General features: G+C 43.9%; 1 long non-coding RNA gene across 1 annotated transcript in view; it reads left to right on the forward strand.

The window, feature by feature from the left end:
• Positions 1 to 20,199, forward strand: part of LOC306806453 — a 70,527-nt gene extending 50,328 nt beyond the window's left edge. Inside the window, exon 6 of the long non-coding RNA XR_013775472.1 lies at positions 19,580 to 20,199. This is a non-coding gene — a long non-coding RNA (uncharacterized lncRNA). The remainder of the gene's footprint in view (positions 1 to 19,579) is intronic.
• Positions 20,200 to 21,328: the final 1,129 nt, after the last annotated feature.

Below are 21,328 nucleotides of genomic sequence, written 5' to 3' on the forward strand. Positions count from 1 at the left end.
TAAAGGCTGGTCAAAAAATCTATTTAATCAGACAGCTCATTTAACACAAAAAAATTTGTCTAACTTCCTCTAGTCTACGGCCAGCTTTCTTGAAGACAAAGGGAGACGTAATTTGTGCTGGCAAAGCTAACCCTGATTTAAAATCAGAGTAAACATTTGGCGCAAATTGCAGCTTTTGTTTGTTTACACTTGAAGCTGTGCTAGTCACTGAGGGCTGGTGTTACAGCAAATTCCTAATGTATGCTGCCATCCAGTTTGTAATATTGGTGGTGGCTTATTCCCTAATGTTTTGGAGGCAGAGTACAGTACAGGAGACTGAGATTACCTCGCAATGACCAACTGAAACAGCTTCTTTGGTGGTGGTGATTGTAATATGGGAATGTACAAGGATGTGCTTGGTCAATCACTACTGTTTATTGTGTGTAACAATTATTTTAAGTATTCAGTTCTAAGTGCTTTAAACTTTTTCTATGTTCACTGAGACAGAAGCTGCTGAGCAGCTTGCATGGCTGTGTCCTTGGTTTCGGTGCCAGGCTAAGGGATGGTCAGAGAGGCTTTCAGAAAGGAGAAATTTTACATTGAAAGCCACTAACCTGTGACACAGCGTGAACGTAATCTTTAGCTCTGTTTTGGAGGCTGCTCTTCCAAAACACCAGCTCAGGAGAGCCATACTCATCAGTAGAGATATTCATAAGCTGCCATCAGTGGTTATGTGCCATTGTACCCAAAAGACAAAGGGGGGTGGAAATAATTATCCCTGAATCTGCCAGTTCAGAAGATGTGATGTATAGAGGAATGGAGCTAAACCCATGGGATCAGTGCTGCCTAATTAATGGCTGTTTGTTGCTGTGCCATAGCCTGTGCTGTACTGTGAGCACACACTCTAACAGGCAAGTTCCCTATGCCTAGGTTTGGATCTTACCAATTCAGGCTTGCCACATACTCCCAAAAACTAGTCTGGAGCTTTCAGCCACATAATTCTCTGTCTATGTGAGTCAAACAACAGGAATGTATGAAATCAGACATATAAGCACAGTCATAACTGAACTTTCATTTTAGAGGTTAGTATTCAGTGGGTTAAAACCCCAAGTGTAATGATTATGTGAGAAAGTCATTATTTACTGGCTTTGAATCCAGCGGTGGGAGGCAGATCAGAGGTGCTTTGGTTTAAAGGTATAGACAGTAACTCACAGAACTGAGTCCTACTTGCTGAGTAGAAAAAAATATCTGACTTTGTTAATTATAGTCCTTTCTGTCTAGTTCCTTTGCTTTGCATTTCTCTGTGGAAGGCAACTTAATCTCCTCTGAGGAAGACATCAATACAGTCAAATTAGAGCTGTGCAGGAAGAATGTTAGGGAGGATGGAATAATCTGAAATGGCCCATTCTTGTTTTGCTCCTGACATAAAGAGACACTAGTGCTGAAGCTTGTTGGGTTTCTAGGCAGAGGAACGTGTGAGGTCTAAGGTCTTCACACACCTTTTATACCTGAGGAGAGACAGAGAAGCTCCATGCTTTTTCCCCCCTCCAGATCTGCCTTTTGTGTCAGCTGCCAATACTAATGCTTCATGCAGAATCAGCCAGATTTTTTTTTCTTTGTTGTTTTCCTCATTTAACATTGCTCTAAATTTGATGTAGTTACAAGAAATCTACTGAAATAACACACATGCAACAAGGAATCCAAGTAAGGTAAAAACTTATAATCCAACAGATGACTATAATAACCTGTGAGGCTTTCCGTGCTTCCACCTCAGGTTCTGTTGTAATAACTCAAGATCTTTGAGATTGCTTTGGTAATTTTTAATGCTTTACTTTTGGTGACTGAAATATTGCTTGCTCAGAGCTAATTGATCTTTCCCTGTCATGAATTCTATGACAGAATGTCCGTGAGGATGTTGTGGCTGCCTTGCTGCTATGCACATGAGGTGAAGATGCAGATGATTTTTTTTTTAATTGTTTTCATTAATTGTAGCCAGATAGAAGATAGGTGAAGGGTAACTGTGTGATTTTTTTGACTGCTATGGAGTACAGGATGTAAAGGAAACTACTGTTAATTACTTTTTCTGTGAAGGCACCACCTACACATTTATCATTGAACTGATGACCTGGAAATCAAGCTGAAGCAGTTATATTTTAGCTGTGCTCTTTTCTTGCCAGGTTCACTTTCCTATTCTTTTGCAACATTCCCTGAGTGTTTGACCAAGGCATGGAAGGTGCATGTTTTCAAGAGTACAGAGCAAACTGCTCCATCTCCTCAGATTTGTTTGAGGGATGATGAAAGTTCTTGTGGAGTCAGGCTGTGGTGATGGTGTGGATGATGGGTTGTTGGAAAAAAGCCTTGGCCAGGCTGGCAGAGGTGCTGCAGAGTGATGCACATGAGCTTTGTGCACTCAGGACAAACACCTGCACTGTGCTGGCCTCAGTGCCAGCATTGCTTCACTTGTAGCTGGTATTTGGCCTAGCTCATCTAGAGGCACGTGTATATTTAGAATGCAGACCTATTTCTAATAATAATCTTTCTGAAGTGATTGCTAGATAAGTAATTATCTCACTCCTCTTAGAATGGTAACTATTAATTACTTGAGTTATAGGCACAGAGCAAAGATGATCAAAGCAGATGATGCAATGGGATACTGAGATCCACAGGGCAGTTTAACACTGATGATGTCTGTTCACTCTTTCTGAAATTCTTTGAAGATGGGTGATATGTAATGTTTCTAATTGATTATATTAGCAAGAGTGTTATCTGGAGGGCACTTGATAGGGATTCAGGATATCTTACCCTATTTCTTTGTATTTCATTGACCAACTGAGCAAGTTAATTCCTCTTCCTGTGCCTTAGTTATCCCACTGGTAAAATGCAGTTAATCACTCACAAAACTGAGGTAATTATACTGCCCTTTCTGAAAAGTGCTCAGACATTTATTGATTACAAATTCTGGATGCATTTTTAAAGTTATTACCTTTTTTTTTTTCCATTTAGATAATAACAACCAACATCAGTGAATCTGATTTGTTCAGAGCAGGCAAGGAGAGATGAGAACTTGAATCATTACTGGTTTCACATTAAAGTTCTCTGCTATTTCTTTAAAGGAAACAGTAAAAGTTGGTGCCAGAGCTCTTCTTTTTGCTGCAAATTGATGCTTCTCTGCAGTGCCTATTTCTAGTTAAAAGAATCCTAGCATTTGGCAAATGACAACTCTTCAGTCTAATAGGTGGCACAGCACTCTTGTCTGGGAGTGTAAATGTTCTGAACTTAAGAATCTTTGCAGGTGGCACCCTCGATTTAGCAGAGACAAGAATAACATCTCCTGCCATTCCTGACAATCCTTATGTCCCACAAAGCCATTTGAAAATGTAGAAGTAGGTAGTGGAGGTTCGTGTTTAGGGGCTTTGGAAAGCCATTGTGTACAAAATAGCTGATATTTCAAAATATCATTGAGGAAAGGCCTTTTTAAACTTTTCTTCTTTCTTACATGCTGCTTCCCTTTCTGATACTTTCTGAAAAACTTGTCATGTTCCTATTTGTCATCCTAAAGAGGAGAAGAAGAGAAGTCCCTTCCAAATCTAGAGTTAGTGAAGGTTAATGTGGTTGGAGGGAAGGTGGCCATTCATATCAGTAAGGGAATGGAGAGCTGCTGGTGGAGCCAACACCACTGATAGAGAGCTGGCATTGAAATGCTCACAGGTTATTCAAGGTGCTTGAAGACTGTAGAAAGGGGGAGATGCCTTAGGTCAGAATTACTGCAAGGTATCCATTTCCTCACAAAGTTAGGGCAGTGAATGCTTCCCACTGTTCTCCAAGATTGGATCTGCCTTTTTTGCAGCTCAGGCCAAGTCCATAGCCGAAACTCATTCTCTGCTTTGTTAGGAAGGGACACTTCATGTAAGAAGCATCACTTGCTCTTGTTGGAGCAGATAAAGTCAGAAAAGAGTAGAAGAGATTGAGTAAATGGCTTTCCCACCTGGAGAGGTTGGTCTTGCTAAAACAGTATTAAAATAATTCAATCCAGCCTTACTAAATGATCAGAAAGCTTTTTTTCCAGATGTCACTGAAACACCTTGTTGCTAAATCCCAGGTTGAAGGTGCTAAGTCTGCCTTTTATGTGGTGTTGTTTGCAAGAGGCCAAAACCAATGCTGCATTTCCAAGTGCTGGGTGATGTTCACACCAGCCCTGAGCCTTTGTCAGTCCCTTCTCCAATGAATTTGTGACTAGAACAGGCAAAGTGGGAATAAAGAAGGTCTTTTCACAAAGGCAATTTTTAGCTGGTATGGGCATAAAAGGAGCTGTTTTCAAAAATATTACTATTTTCCAGTTGGTGTGGACAGCACAGAGAATATATCCAGGTTTCTGCAACAGCTAATTTGACCATTTGGCAACAGAAAGATACACTGACAATAGGCTTCTTCCACTTGTTTCAGGAGCACAGTACCCTCTGTTCAATCATCTTTTCAAATATCTGCTCCTCAGGATCTATAAAGTTGTACCAGATAAGCTCTGAGATGCAGGGGGTTTCTGGCAGAAAACAGGAATCTACATCTGTGGAGTCTTCCAACACAAGGACTAGTTTTCTGCTCTAGTGCTTGGAATTTTGTCCCTGCCATTGAGTTTTGTCTCCTGCTTCCATTTCTTGCCCTTCTTTGCTGTCAACTCCTCTTCATTCTTCCTGGACTGGAGGTAATAGCTCCTTTTAGCAGTATTACCCATGTTAGCACTTATCTGTCCTTGCAATTGTGTATTTCTACATACTCGCTTTAATTTTCAAATGGCCCATTTAGCAAAGGAGGATGGCACAGGGGCAGATGCAATGGAACCTGCTCTTCCTTATGTGAAGTTGCTAAGGATGTTAGTCTCACTTATTGACCATTTTCTCTTTGGGACAGGCTGGTCCTGCGTTTTGGCACATCTTCTCAACAAGAAATGCAGTGGATTTCAAGCCAGTTCAGCTGAAGTTGTGATTTGTGTAAGGTTTGGAAATGTTTAGGAAATGTACTCTTATAGAGTAGATGTTGATCATTAGGTGTTGATGCCTTAATTTCTGCCTGTAGACAGAAATTTTTGTGCCTATGAAATACAGGTAGTGCCCATGCAGCTTTCACTGAGAAACTTTGGGGATGCAGGAGCTTTTGAAATTTTCTGTGTTGGCAAATAGTGGGGAATCAGGATACATAAAAATACGTGCTTGTAACTCACAATTTCACTGAAAAATTTATTTCTTTTGAGACCTCAAAATATTCCCCTCCTTTCCCAAACATTGAAACATGAAGTATTCTTTTCCTCTTTAGAGCATGAGCCCTGTGATCAGCAAACTAAGTGTCCAAGAGTGTCTTCACTAAAAGACAATACCCAAATAATCAATTAGCAATAAAATCAAACTAGTTTGACATTGCAACTTCTAAATATCTTTGGAAAATAAATTTCAGAACTACAGTTGTGTAACTGATTCTCTGGGAATGTTCATCTGAGAAGGACCAAAATGCTTCCCAAGTCTTGCATAGAACCTAGCATTCAGATCTTGTTTTCCCAGTTTTGAAAAGTGCTACTATTTGGGAACATAATTTCACAAAAGCCCTCAAAATAATTTAGGAACTGAATATACTTCACATTTGAAAATGTTAAGGCTATTAGTAAAGGCTTCTAAGTAACATTGACACTATCACAGCTGTTAATATCAGGTCCATTTAGTTGTTGCCTTGGAGCTCTTTCCAATACAAACCAGCTCAGTTAATGAGTCCAGTTCTGTGTTATTAGTTACCCAAAATCAGCTGGAAAAGCTGCTGGCTTTTATTTCTGAAATGGAACTGAATATGCTCTATCTCCAGTGATGGGAGCGAAGAATCATTCTGTCAATTCTCTTCCTGCCAGCTGATGCCAGGGTCAGAGAAGTAGGTCACACCTTTCTGGTTTTGAGATGGAGCAATACTTATTTTAGACCAATTTGCTCTGAGCACGGAGCTCATCTGCTGGGTTGAACCAGGGCATTGTTGCTTTCTCTAGTGCATTGTTCTGTTCTCCTGCTAATTATCTCCAAATGTTCCTTATGCCTGGAACACAGTAGTAGTGATGAATAATGGGCTCTCTTCTCTTAACCCTTCGACCTGTAATTTGGCTTTCCACTCCCACCTAGATGCTTTTACTGTCCTGCCTCCACCAGCACTGTGTTAGTCTGACACCTGCCTGTATCAGATTTGCTGCCCTATAACCTCCTCTCTTCTGCTCTGCAAATTGAGTAGGAGAGTGCAGGAGTGTGGTCTTGGCTCCAGCATTTACTGTCAGGGTCATGGTGTTTGCTTCACATGTGTCAGTGTGGATAAAGGGACATCTCACATGCCTGTGGCCCCAGGAAGGGAAATAGCCACAGTCACTCCAGACCTTCTGCTTTGGAGACCACCTGCCCAAGAAAGTTGGTCAAATTATTGGTTTGTAGGACTTGTTGCAAGCTGATTCTAAGAGATGGGGTTTAATTGCTGATCACTTTGGGTAAACAGTAGTGCCCCTCAGATGGGGTTTCCTTGTGAAGGGTAGGCTGTAGATATTAGACAGATCACAAATGAGCAGATATGTGAGAATTTAAGCCTGAAGGAAGTGGGGGGGTGACATCTCTGGGTTCCTACTGGTGACTGAGGTTTAGTGGGAAGAAGGAGAGGGGAGACTTGCTGCAGATGAGTCATGGAGGCAGTGCTTGGAGCAAATTTGACTAGGGCATATCCCATTCTACAAAATATTACAATGTCCAAACACATTCTCATTATACTCCTTTACACCGCAAATCCTTTTGCTTCAATTTGGTGGGGTTTTATTCCAGTTTAGAAAACTGTAACCCCTGGGCCAGCACTCCTATTTCAGCAAGAGGGCAATTGTGCCCTGGCTGGTGCAGTGTGCCATGTCTGTGCTGTATCCCAGAGTGATCCCTCAGATCACTGGCAGCACTTTTCAGCCTTTACAAAACACGCAGAAGCATCTGCAAGCCTTTCCTCCACAGAGGAGCACGAACACTGAGTGCTGTGAGCATCTGCTCTCTGCCTGCCTTGGTCCTGCACCATCCCATGCAGATTCCACAGAGAAATGCTCAGAGTAATTGCAAAGGCCAATGCACTGTCATCACATTTGGCTTGTTTAATAACTGTCCAGTCTCGTAAAGCACTGGCATTTGGTTGGGTTGGAAGCAGATCACAGCTGGAAGAGCACTGCTCCATGTCCTGGTGAGAAAGGCTGAGCTTTTGTTTATGTTGGTGCTGTCTGCCCTGCAGCTCACAAGGGCTGGGCTGAGGCTGGTGGTGCTTTTGGAAGACTCTCTGGAGGTTTCAATACGTTGAAACTGGCCCTTACCTCTTCTCCATCACTCTTAGGTATCAGTTCTTGTCCAAGTCTCTTCTCAGCTGGTACCACAGCCCAGGAACCAGTACTCTAGCTCAGGTACAGAATGGCCTGTCTGTTAACTCTGGACAATTCGGTGTCAAGAAGTTTCTTTAGGCTCATGGCTTTTTCTCTGTAGAGACAGGTAATGTCTGGGCAAGAGAAGCTGGAGTCCATGTGGCAGTCCTTGGAAATGCTGCCACTGTTATGTCCACACAGCCTGTGAAGTGAATTTGCCAAGATGGAAATCAGTCCTACAGCTGAAATACAATTCTTTGTGACAAGAACCTTGATATTTGTAGACTGTAATTACACAAAGAGACCATGCTGCTAATCTAATCTCACCTTCTGCCTCATTCAGACAAGATCTGTACCTGTAGTGTCTGCATCAAGGCTAATAATTCACTGTTAAGCTGCAGCACATGTTTTAGGATGACAGCAAATCTTGTTTTTAAGAGCTCTAAGGGTGGAGAATAAAACTCTCCCCTACATCATTTGTTCAAGTGATTAACTACTGGCATTATTGCAAGTTTTAATTTTTAAATACTGGTATTATTTCCAGTTCTTTTTTTTTTTTTTTTTTTTTTTTTTTTCCCAGCTTTTACTTTGAGCTTCTGGATCTGGTTATGGTTTTGTTTATTAGATTTTTGAAGTCCTTTAGCATCTCTCACAGTCCCCTGCCGAGAAATGTTAATAGAGTTAGATCAAATCACCTCCAAACCTTCCCTTTGGTAAACCAAATAGGGATATGGAAAGCCTTAGCAGCCTGATCTTTCTCGCTCGCTGCAACATCTGGAACTGAACGATGTGCGAGGCTGAATCAATCATCTGCTCAGAGCGGCATCTGACCACCTTGATGGCGCTTAAATAATCCCGCGGGAAGCACTTCTTTCCTTGTGGCTGTTTCCTGGACAGAACCATGTGTGGATATTTTGCGGTGCCGATTCCCGAGCCGAGGGCTGGGCCGGGGACCGGAGCTGCGGCTCCCGCTCGGCAAACGCCACCGGCCATTCCTCACCGCTCATCCCGATCGACTCCTTGCCTCCGGTTTTCTGTCGCTGATTTGCTATTGCCCTCTAGTGGAAATAGGATGGTCGGTGGCTTGGCTTCCCAAACTCTGTTTTCTCCCATGCCTTGCTGCTCTGGGACTGTCTTCTTGGTTTTACGTGATGTTGCAATATTGTTTACATGGATTTTAACGTATAGCCGTGTTATTCAGCTTTATTCTATGCAGGTAACCAATATCTGGTCTCTGCAATTGATAAGTAATGTGGTGCTCTGTTTGGGAGTAGAACAGACTTCTCTGCTCATCAATGTGCTTTACAAGGGAAACTGCAGATGATGTTCCCATTTCAGACTTAGAATAATTCAGTCGTTCAGAGTCAGAATTCTGAAGTGAACTTTGTGTATGCTGCCAGCACCCACCAGCCTGGTACAAGGAGTGATCTCTGGAAACAGAAATCCTGCCTTTTTACTGTTTGTATTTCTGAAGTCTTTGCTTTTATAATAGAGTGAACTATTTAAAGCACACTCTTTCCAATCAATCATTTCACTTTGTCAGACAAGCCAAATCATTTATTGAACGATCTTGGCTAATCAAAGCCTGTCTTCTTATAGAGATCCTAGAAGATGGTTTATTAATGAGACCTAGATTTTTTTTTCCCTGGTTGTAATGCAGGGAGATCTTAATAAGCAATGAATTGCTGTGTCTGCAATCACTTTTGAGAGGCTTTAAAGGAAAACAATAATACTATGACTAATATGATTGCTCTCCCTACACTGCCATCCGGCGGATGCAAAATTCATTTCCTTTTGTAAATGTGAAGGGAAATTCTCCTACTGATATCACAGCTTGCAAACTTGGACCAAGCTGATTCTCACTTGTAACACAATTTCCAGACCAGTGAGGAAAATGCTGGCTATTCTTTAATTTTAGTTGTTTCTTATTAGAAAAAGAAGATTTCCACTCTCTCATCTACAAAAAACATCCTCTGTCATGTAATGGAAACCTGTCTAGATCTTGAAAAAGGGCTCTGAAAACTTCCCAAATTCTCTTCTCTCAGCATCTGGCATGGAGAGCCCAAGCCACTGAGCACTGCTACTGTGGCTGATTTTGGAAAAAAGGTTGAGCTCTGATGCTGATTTTCAGATAATCAGTGTGTGGGATATTAACAACACAGCCTTGGGTCAGATGCAGCACTGCATTTTTGGTTTGGGGACAAGGATTAACTCTACTTTTTCTCTCTGGGACTGAAGACTAAAATAAATAAAAGCAATTTAGGTGCTCACAACCTCCTACCTGCTGGTCTGCAAGTGAGACCTCACAATGAGATACTTGCCAGTGCAGCAAAACTCGCTGACCACCACTGACTGTGTTGGACACTTCATTGTTCCAGAGGGATCTGGAGAAGTGAGTACTGGGAGTGGATGGAGCCAATGAAGGACTGAGTTCTTCAGCTGAGCCCACAGTTGTTTGGGCTCTGTCATTGCCTGCATCTCTCTCTGACTCTGGATCCTACATAAATCAGTGCAACAGCTGCAGCAATAAGATTTCCTGTGTTCTCTGCAGGAAGGCTGTGAAGTGGAGCTGAACAGGACCAATTCTGGCATTTTGGCTGCAGCAGGTGAGCCAGGAAAGCACCAGGAAGTGGCATCCACCCCCTGGAGACACCATGGCCCATGCTAGTCATGGTATCAATCCTTACATGGGAGCCTTGGGATTTTCTTCACAGCCCATCAGCTCTCCAAAGGGATTCTGCAGTGTGGGTATGTGGGGCCAGGAAGGTCCCAGTCTGGAGGTGGGGAGTCCTGCTGCCTCACAGTGCTGCCAGTGGGTTCCAGTCCTGAGTCATTGCCTTGCCAGTTTGCTTTTGGTGTTTGTTTATTTATCACCGAGGTGCTGGCCCAGAGCAGGCTGACTGTGCCGAGCTCCTTCGGTGGCCCAGTGGCTGCTGCCAGCTCTGTCAAAGTCCTGCAGTGCTGGGAGTGTTCCACCCAGAGGCAAGGCAGAGAGAATCATGTTCCTGTGAGAGCAGCACCACCACCAGCTCCCATCAGAAGCGTGCTTGGCTCTAGGGAACGGGAGCAGCAGCACAGGGTAAACTACTTTCACCCTTGCCACAGAGCCCCTGGCTCCAATCTGCTCCCTGAACCAGCTGGGGGGGTAGAAGGAGGTTAAGAAGCATATCCTTTGCTGTAATTATATCCTGTTGCTAGAGATATTGTGCTCTGCTTAAAGAAATCATCATAATGCAGCCTCCTGGAGAAGGTAATTACTGTGCATCTTATGAAGGGCTGCATGTGAATGTCTGCTCAAGCTGCTGTCAGCAGCAAGTTTCAACACATCTTACATACCAGGCATTTTACAGCCCTGGTTTTATTTGTTTTCATCACCCCTTGCCTTGTGCGTTAGTTTTCATTAATGGATCTGGGGGGTTTTTTGTTTGTATTGGTTTTCTTTTTCTTTTTTTTTTTTTTTTTCTTTTTTTCCAAAGAGGCCAGAGTTCATGTCTTTGATGGAGCATTTGGGTGGTGGCCACAGCTCTTATTTGCTGCATTTCCATTGCTCTGTGGTGGCTTGAGAGGGACCATCTGGAAGATGTTGTTTCTGAGCCATTCCCATATGGTAGGATCTGATTGGGCCCTGGTTTCCTGTTCTGATCCCAGAAAAAATGAACTATACCATTGCTGACAAAACTTGGTGTCACTCTACCTCTAACATAACTGCACAGATTTAAGCCCACAAGACAACCTATTTTTCCTGTTGTACTTTCTGAGCTCTTTTCTCTTATGTTGAAAAAGGATTGGTGAGGGATGTCAGACCTTTGAGCTTTCCAAAACCAATCATCTCCCTTGGCTGGCAGCCAGTGCACGTGTCACTGTGTGGTGGCTGAAGTTTTTGGAGGCTCACAGCCTGATTGTTCTGTGCATGGAGATTACCATGTCTTCAGACCCTCATCCTTGCTTTGCAGGGACATTTGATCCAAAGAGATGGGGCAATGCCAAAGAGCCCTGGTTCATCCCAGGAGGAGTGACCCAGCTACTTTTTCTTTCTCAAAGGTCACTGGTGCTTGCCTTTCCCCAGCACTGTGTAATTTGCCTTAATGTTGTGCATGTGGGGCCACAGTGTGTGACCATGGCATCCTGCATAGCTTTACAAACATCCTGTCCCTCTCATGGACAGCTCAAGGGAAATTTGAAACTACTTAAATTTCCTATCTGTGAAAATTACTTACTCTTGCAATGCTGAAGCTGAATTATCTTAGTACCCTCACTGTTTTTCTGTATTTGTGACCAGTCTTCTGTGCATGCTGAGGTGGTTCCATCCCGGTGCTGTGTCCATCCCTCTCTGTGATTCTTGGTGGAGCCTGAAAGGGAGCCTGGTTGCTGGAGGCTGGAAGGTGCTATAATAAATGTGAGCTCATAATGTTGTTGTTAAAAATAAATGGAGCTAAATTATAAAGAAAAAAATCAATCTTATTTAGTCCTAGCCCAAGGGGGAAATGGACATGAAGGATTGGGCAATCCTTCTGTAAGTTCTTTCTTTAGACTATATTTAAACCACACTGAGAGCCAGATTCTCAGCTGGTGTCAATTGTTATTGCCTTCAGTGGAGTGAAGCTGGTTTACACAAGTTGAAGCTGCTGAATGCCAGTATTTGGATGAAGCTGAGGCAGCTGGAATTACTTTTGCAGAAAACTCTAGTCTGATGCTGATTCAAAAGGTCTGACCCCTCCTGAGTGCTCGAGCCATTGGTGCTCTGATTTAGCAGCTCTTTTGGGATGTGAAGGGCTATGAAAAGACCTTTACTTGGGTCAAAATTTGCTCTAATCTTACTTGTGTTCTGCAACTTGATTTCTGTCATTATTCTGTAGTCACTGCTTTAGATGGGCTCCTCTGAAAAACTCAGCAAAACCTTTTTTACTTGCTACTTCACTGGCATCATCTCCTGTCTAGACACTCTAATTATGAGAATCAGGGAGCATGCAGTGTGATGTGTAGATAAACCTGGATAACTCCAAGGCAACCAAGTGCTGCTTCCATCCCTCCCTGACTGCCCTCCAAACTAGTTTTGCCCATTTGTTGTTTGCTCCAGTGTGAACATTAGTAAAGTGGGGACTGTACAGTGCTACCTGGGCAATATTCATTTGACTTTTGCATTTAGAAGGAAATTTTCCAAGCCATAGAAATGGAGAGGCAAACCTCAAATTGCAGCGGGATCTAGCAATAGTGGGTTAGCCTTCCCTAGTTCTGTTTTTTAGTATGCCTAAAAACTCCCTGGATTAAATAAACAACCTCCCTCACCACCACTGTCAGCAGAATGCATTAAATCTGTAAGCTGATTTGAGTAATTTTTGTGTACTCATATCCACTCTAATTCCCTTCTTATCCAAGGACTTGTTTTTTATTTATGCCAGCACAGGCTGTATCCAAACTCAACCTCTATCTATTTCAGCAATCTTTTAAAATAAAAGCTTTAAAGCTACTGATTTAAAAGAAGACCATAAAATAATCACTACAATATGGAATATTGGAATGCATTTTTTTGTTTCAGTTGCTGTCCACAGTATGTCACCTCCAGAAGTGTGTGACAAGAAAAAGGCACTTTTTTTTCTATTGCCCTTCTTAATTATGTCATCTTTCCTTATTCCTCACTGTAACAGCACAAAGAATTGTCTGTAATACTTAGCAAGGCCCCTGGGATTGAGGCTCTTTCTCAAGTCTCTGTGCTTGGGGTGCCACACAGGTTTCCATGGGTCTCTGCAGGAGCTGGGGCATGTGAGAATAATCTGTTTGCTGCATTTTGACTCCAAATCAATGTGCTTTGAAGTTTTTATAGGGAGGGATTTTTCATTTGCTTTTTGTTTTCTTGGTAGCAGCTTTTGAAAATCACTGTACTGGTCCATGGGAGAAGGACCACCATGCAGATCCTTTGCTCCAAGGGAGGCACTTTTTGCACTCCTGGCAGTGACATGGGGGAGTGAATCCTCTGGGATGTGCATTTAGGGTCCAGTTCTTTAAAATCTGGATCAAAAAGCATCTTTTTATGAGTCCTGGTAATAGAAACATGCCATGAGCTTGGATGACTTGAAAAGAATTGATAATAGAGAGGATTTATGGGTGACTTGGATGAATCTCCTAGCTTTGGGCTCTGACAGGAGCTGTTGAGTTTGAGCTGCACAGTGCTGCCTCTTTGGGAAAATTGCACACCTTTAATTAGATTTTTCCAGCTGATGGAAAAATCTATCTGGATGCTCTTCTTACAGTGTAAGCTTGGGGTTTCATCTAAGTTCACCTGGGATACATCAGAGAGTATCTTTATAAAGAGCTGCATTTGCTGGCTGATATATTGAAAGATATTGAAGATCTCCAATCCTGAGCCCCTAAAGTCCAACTCCAGGTAGGATTTCTAGACCAGTCCATGTGGGGATGTCCTCAGCCTGCATTTAGCCAAATCTGAGACTCCAGATGGAGCTGTGGCTCTGGGACTTTTCCCAGAGGAGACCTGGGAAATACCAGAGTCAAAGCCAGGCCAGCTCTAGTCCTGGATGGGAGTGGGAGCTCATCTTTCCACTCCCCAGCCTTTTCTACTCTCAGGCTGGTGATGTGGTTTGTGTTAAGTTGTTGAACACTTGTTAATATCCCAGAATTTGGTGCATGCACACGAATCCAAGGAAAAAGAAATCTCCATGTGAGGGAAATGCACTTCTTACCCTTCCTTTTTGCCCTACTACTGTATCACCACGTTACTGTGAGTGGGTCCATGGACATGGTGCTGGAATGGTTTCCTGCATGGGGATGCAGCTCTCAGCCAGCCCATAACCAGCTCTCCCATGCACCAGGGTGACCCAGCCACATCACCCCTTCTCCCTCTGTTGATTCTTGCAATGGATCCTATTTGTTACCTCTTGCATTGCACTGGTACTAAACCTGCAGCAAAAGCAGCAAGCTGGTTGGCATTATTCTGTATGAAACCTGTAGGAAGAGTGTGTTTGTACTTCCTACACTGGTTTGAGAATGAAGGTGCCAGGCTGGGTATGCACTGGATGCCCCATAATGGGTATTTTACCCTTTTCCTTGCTAGAGAATGTTTCCACAGTATGTACTATAGCAGGCTTTGATCCAATTTGTTGTTCCTTTGTTTATGATGAAATTAGTTCACTTGTTTTATGTAAACTCCCCATGAGATTGTTTACTTTGGCACAGGGATCCATGGGCTTTTGGAGATGCAAGGAATTCAGCTACCGGGAGCTTGTTTAGTTTAGTTTGTTGCATTTGCAAAACAGATGGTGGAGGGGAAAATGTATGTGTGGGGAGGCTTTAGGACAGGATTTGGTTAATGTTTGCTGCCTCTGTAGTTTTCTTTGTTGTTTTCTGGCTGAAGTAGGATGGGTTTCCATCACATGGAGAAGAAAGACAGCACATAAGAACTGATATGCATTTTGCACACAGGGAAAAATAAATATAATTTGGACTTGAGCTATCATTTTGTGGACATCTTTGCCAAGGTGGAACTCCCAGTTTCTAGGGCTGGTGGAGGTACAGGAGCACCATGGGGGCCGTGTACCTTGGCTTGGCTCTGCTCTCTGGAGCCCAGGGGCCTCAGCAGGCTCTGATAGCATTGCTATGCTGCTGCAGAGCAAAAGGAGGGAAATCTTCATGAGATGTGTGCCCCAGAGCTGGCTGGGGTAGGGTGAGGCCATCCCCATGACACTGGGGTGTCCTTTCAGCTAATGCATTTGGATACAGCTCTCTGCTGAAGTGAGAAAGGGCAGTTGTCCTTAGTGGGAAGCTGAAGCAGAGAGTAGATGAGGCAGGACCTATTCAAAGTCCCACAGAGGGTGCCTGAAGGAGAATGAGGGTGGATCTCTGCTCTTCTCAGCCAACTATTTGAGCCTTGTGTTGGGTGGATCATTTTGGAACAGGACAGAGTTTCCCTGTTCCAAGGGCCAAATTAGTGCCAAGTTGCAAGGGATGCCTGTAAGGCTCTGCCATGTCCATTTGTGGTGGGTTATGCACGCTGGGTTGTAGGGCACTGGGACTTTCCACTGCACTTCCTAACTGAAATGTGTCTGTTCTCATGGGCTTTGCCACTCTGCTTTATATATTTGGGAGACTTGGCTGAAATCCTCTCAAACCTTTACGTCTTTTCTCTGGGTTTGTTACGTGTGGCAATCATCTCCCTCCTTGCAAGATCCTCACAGGAAGGATCTTGGAGGATCAGCCCTAATCAAACTTGGCACTTCTCAGGGCAGGATCATATTGCCCTGCATTCCTCCGTGGATGTGGCAGGCAAAGAATCTGTCACCATGTCTGATGACCTTGCCTGCAGTGCGAAGTGCCAAGAATGCCCATGTTTTCTCAGGGTGGGGTGCTGTCCACCACCAATGGCCAGCACAGCCTGGTGGTGGGGTGAGCTGGGGCATTTGCTGGTGGGCTTAGTGGGGGAGGAGCCCACATGCCACCCCCTGGTTATTTTGGGCAAGGGACTGAGCTGCTGAGCTGGGTCTTTTGCAGCTTCACCCAATCTTCTGCCCCTACAGAAACATTTCTCAGACATTAAAGCTTTGCCCTTCTAGGTGTCATGTTTCTGAGAGACCTCTATGCTCCCAGTATGAGCCCAGTGCACATGCTTTTACCCTTCTTCAAATCTCAGAGATGAAGGACAATGATTAAAGGTGCTTGAGCTTTTTGCAACCTCCACTGACAGAAGGATGGCTGTCTTGCAGGCCAAAGAGTTTTCTGTCTGCTTATTGACCTCTTTTTTACCAAGGCTAGATGGATATTGGTTACATTTGGACAGAGGCTGCTGAGACAAGTGGGAACTTTATGAACAACCATTTAGCCTTTGTCCCTTTTAGATTTTTATGACCTTAAGAAGTCTTACATCCCTCCAATTTCCATATGAAGAAGTTGAGGCATAATGAGTTGCACTGGTTTGTCCCAAACAAGTCTAACTGGAAAACTGCTTGAAATTCAAATTTCTTCTTAATCAGTCAGATTCTTGATAATAATGCCCTTCTCTTTCTGGTAGTAGAGCCTGCTGGCATCTGTGTGAAGAAAGAGGGGATGTTTCCTAAATGGCAATTTCCAGGAGCATGCAGTCTTGCTTCTCCTAGTGTGCCCAAAATGAACAGAGATGGTTGGAGCAGGAACAAACCATTGTCGTGGATGAACCAGCTGTGGAGAATAACAAAAGTCAATGTCTTCCTTGAGCAAGATGACTTCTGCCTTGTGTGCTGTAGCACCTCAGTGCCCTGTGCAGGGGGTGCCTGCAAGGTGAAATCAGCCTCCAGGCTTCACCTCGGAGCACTGCTCTCCAGGATAGGCTGGATTTTGCCTGGCTTTGTGTGTAAGTGTGGTTGCCAACACCTGCACAAAGCAAAGGCAGAACAGATCTGAAGAGCAGCCTTGGGTACCTGTCTGACCATGGCAGGGTGCATGGCCAGGTGAAGGTGTGGGCAGCAGCAGCATGAAGGTGAAAATGATGCTGGCAGGGCTTTCTACTGGGCTCCAGCCCTGTGTATCTTCACTCTTCCCCCATCCTGTGTTGCAGCCAATCTTTCTCATAATTGTCCACCTGGGTCAATTACAGATTGAGCCCTGCAGCCAGCTGGGGGAAGCACAGATGTGTGGCACCATGCAGCATGTGCAGGGACAGCCTGGCCTGCTCAGTGGTCCTGCCTGGAGTCCCATGCTCACTTTGGGGACTTCTGTGGCAGGACAGGACAGGGCAGGACGCTTATTAGGAAGGGTAGGGGGTGAGAAGGACAAATGTACCAGGGATGGTAGCTTGGTAAGAGAAGGGCTGTGAGTCCTGCACAGATTGAGATTGAAAACTACTTTGTCATCTGGTGCAAGAGTGTCTGAGGCAGAGGGGATGTGTGAAGGACAGGAAAAAGGGGTGCATGAGGAAGTATCTGCAGCAGCTGTTGCAATTGTTTTAGTAAAGGAACATTTCCTTGAATTTCTCTTTTGGCACCTGAGGGCCCTTCCCAGGATGTCCTTGCTGAAGCTGCTGTTTGACTTCCAGGGCAAAGGCAGTGCATACACACACAGAGCCCCATCTTGTGCCTGCAAACCCACAATCCCATCAGCACATGGCTCCCCTTCCTTTTGATAACAGGGAAGGGGGATGCAGGGGTTGGAATAATGACAGAGCCGAATTATAGTTAATATTTTTTTAATGTCTGAAGAGTGAAAGGCCTGCCCAAGTCCCCCAGCTGAGCACAAGCCAAAGTGCTAAATCCCTGTAGGGGTGTGTTTTATTACTGACGCTCTGCGTGTCGAGGCTGGTCGCGGGGTCTGATGCTGTGTGTGTGGAATTTTTGTGGCTATTTTCTATTGTACTAATGAAAAGAAGGATCCCATCTGTATAATAAAAATGAAACTTGAAGTTTTCCACACCTACATGGAGGTGAATGCTTGCAACATTTTTTAGTAAGCATTTTGCCTTCACATGACTTTTCTGTGTGATCACCCTGCAGACGATGCAGCAGGGTCACTGGGGTTCTGGATGGTGACTGGATGTGACAGGATTCTCACTAAAGGCTTTGGCTGCTCCTTGGTTAGGCTGGCCTGTAGCTGGCCTGTTTTATAGTCTCATAATTCTTCACTTGGCAGTGTGTGCTGGGTTTGATTCATCCCTGACTCTTCCCCTTTCAGGAACAGAGCCCTGATAGAATGGTGGGGACAGGGAGGCACTGATGGCTTCCAGACCCTCTCCTGACCAGCTGGGTGATCTCAAACAAGTTGTTTGCTCCTCAGGACTCTGTTTTTGATGTGTGCTGATGTCCCACACAGATTGAAGGCTGAGCTGGGTAGGGAAGTTGCCCTTAGCCAGGCTCTCTACACAGTGTAGTAGTGGTGAGGGAGCTGCCCTTCCCAAATTTGTCCAAAGCCATATCCTCTAAGTACTGATAGCAACTGGCTAAGTAGCAACTGGCTGCAACCCTGTAAGCTTTCAGAGATCATCCAAACCTTTTGCATGTGAAAATGTGAGGAGGTCCAAGAGCATTGGCAACCTGGACTGTCTTTGTACCTTTGCAGCCTTTGGTCACTTGAAGCAAATTTCCACCATGAGTGGAAATTTGTGTCAGTCCCCTGAGAGAATGGCTGCCTGGACAGTCCCCAGGAGCTCCCAGACATCCCTTCTCTCTGTCCCATCACTAGGAAGGGGTGTATTGTCCCTGCTGTAGCTTGTTTCTCCTGCCACCATAGCATGAGAGCTTGTTGGGACACAGGCCCACAGGTGGCAGCTCACAGCTTCTGCACCCAGCTTCAGCCTTGTCTCAGGTAAAGAGGAGGATGTTTCCCTGTGAGGTGGCTCTCTGTCTTTCCCTTTCTATCAGCAGAAATTGCACCAGGAATAGGCTGAAGCACACCAGCCCTGGTGGCAGCTCCCACCATTCCAGGATGGGTCTCTTCCTCTCCCACACAGCTGGCCCACGTGCTGTTGTTGCTTAACCTCCTCCTTTCTGCCCTTTTGGCAATAATGTGGGCAAAAACAACCTATAAATCTATTCAGATTGGGAACTTCAGAGCCTGACCCTGCATCTCCAGTCTGTACTTGTACTGCCTGCAATGTGATCTGCCATCCAGGGCTGAGATGCTTTGGGCTTTGAACTTTGCACCCTAAGAACACACTCAGTTGTTTGATATCAGTCTGAGATTTCTCTGAAATTTCCAATGGAATTTTTTTTCACCTTTCAAATCCTACTTTTTTCCCCTCCTCTCCCCCAGGAGAGCATGCTCAGGAGCTAAAGGAGCAGGCTGGCTGGAGCAGGCAGGCTGCGAGCAGTGCAGGAGCTGCTGGAGAGAGGCTGTGACAGCACACGTGCCTCCTGCCCTCAATTAGCCTGTGTGGCCATCACTGTTGAAATGAAAGCACAGCAGGTCTCCAAGGAGCTCTCTCATGGGTCTTGCTGAACTTATAAGCTGGGACCACAGTATAACTTAATTTCCTGAAGTGTCAAGTGGCTTAAACTGGCTGCCTGCTCTATTGGTGCTGGTTTTTCTTTTTAATGAACACATTGTACTTCCATTTCCTGCAAAAAAAATTCCTATCAGTGTTTGATGATTGCTTAATAAGAGAAATCAGTAAGCACATGGAAAGTTCACGTCCTGCAGATGAATATAACAGCTATAAGATTTCTTTGGGTTGCCAGGGGTTGGTGGGTTTTTTTGGCCGTGGTTTGATTTATTTTTATTTTTTCCTTCCAGCCAAGAACATTGATCTAAAGCTGTGTTCTGAAATGCTGAGACCATTGTGAGCTGTAGGAGTCCTTCAGCAATCACCAGCTTTACCCCAGAAGGAAAAAGTAGAATTTGGATGAGCAAGCTGGGAGAAGGTATATCAAATTGGGAACAGCAACAATGTTGAGGACAAAACTGCCATGTTTATACTACCTGTCTTGTGATAGACTGTTGGTTTTGTTTGCTTTTGCAAGAGAAGAGAGCTTATCTAATTGTATTGTGGGTGTGAACTGTAAGGTTTGCAGGCAAGCCTGAAGGGTCCCAAATGGATTTGTTGTTATTTTTCATGTCTCTATTTCTAGACAAGCCTTTATATTATTTCATATGTGTGATTTCTGAGTCCTGTTAGCTCTTTATTTAAGATGAGTCTTTTATAATTCTTCTGTGAGCTAACACTCTTTTTAGACCAGGAGATATTGTGTTTATAGGGAACCTGGTATAAAACTTACAAAGCCTTTTCTTCATGTTAATTTTCACAACTAGCTCTAATACTCCTCTAGAGATTTCTCACTTCAAAGTGCTGTGCAGTCTATCTGCTAACTGCATGGACCAGGTAAATGGGAGGTAAATAAAATAAAACTCCCTGCTCCAAAGCTTTTGGATTTTTCATAAGTGTCTGAGTGTGGTGTTGAGCAGGGAGCCACAGAGAGCCACCCATTGGGAAATATTTGGCAGAGGGACTGACTGACACAGGCCTGAAAGGAAAATCTTGTGTTGTGACTGTTTGCTTTCCAAATGTCTCTTGCAATTTGTGTCCTCTCCCAGCTCTGTTTCATGGTTCTCATCTGCTTTCCTTGCACAAGACCATGGTTTCCCAGGCTCTGGGGGAGAAAAGAACTAGCCAGAAATTGTAATGGAAACCCTTGCCTGATTAGGTGTCAGGAACTTATTGAAAAGAAAGCAATTTTTATGCCACTTCCTATATTTTAGAACCCAAGGGCTGGTAAGAGAGAAAATGGTCAAGCAAAAATAAAAACAAAACTAAACATAATGATAATTTTAATCCTTAAAACATAATTAGCCTTGGTCTGGAGTTGAGGAGTGCAGCAGCTTTTTTTGAGAAGGAGCAAAGCACATTTTCTTATCACACCACTCACACAGGCATATTCTTTTGTTTGGCTCCTTCCCATCTCAGTGCCTTGTATATCCCATATGCAGGAGTATCATCACAGTAATGTCTTGGTACACTAAATATTGGAGAATGTTAAGACTCTGAGGTTAATGAATCTTGGGTAGGGTACTGCCTGTTGCAGAGGGAAGATTTGTTAATTTTTTTGTTGTTGGGTCCTTGTGTCATCCCTTTGTGTGTATGTGTGCACACTCCTGGATGTAGAAAGCTCCAATGTTTAATCACAATCCACAGAAGGCAATTTGAGATGATAAAAATATGTAAATAGAATATTTTTTTTAAGGAGTATAATTGCAAGAAGGTACTTCTACCATGGCAAAGCTTAGACAAGGTGTTATGAAAGAAAAAACATCCATCAAACCCCAGAATTTTGGGTATAGACTGTTTTACAATTGTCCTCTGGTTGTTCAGAGCCCTTTTTGACTCCAGAGGAGACTTTTTTACTGTCACAGAGGGTGAAAGGTGCAGTGACTGATGGTTTTGTGTCTGGCCAGTGTGAAGGCAATGGGCTGTAAATCCATGAGCTTCCTTACTAATACAGCATCACTTTGCATTAATTGGCCACTCTCACTGCCCAAATTTCTGTT

Source organism: Erithacus rubecula (assembly GCF_903797595.1).
Source record: "Erithacus rubecula genome assembly, chromosome: 11".
In the NCBI taxonomy this organism is placed as follows: Eukaryota; Metazoa; Chordata; class Aves; order Passeriformes; family Muscicapidae; genus Erithacus; species Erithacus rubecula.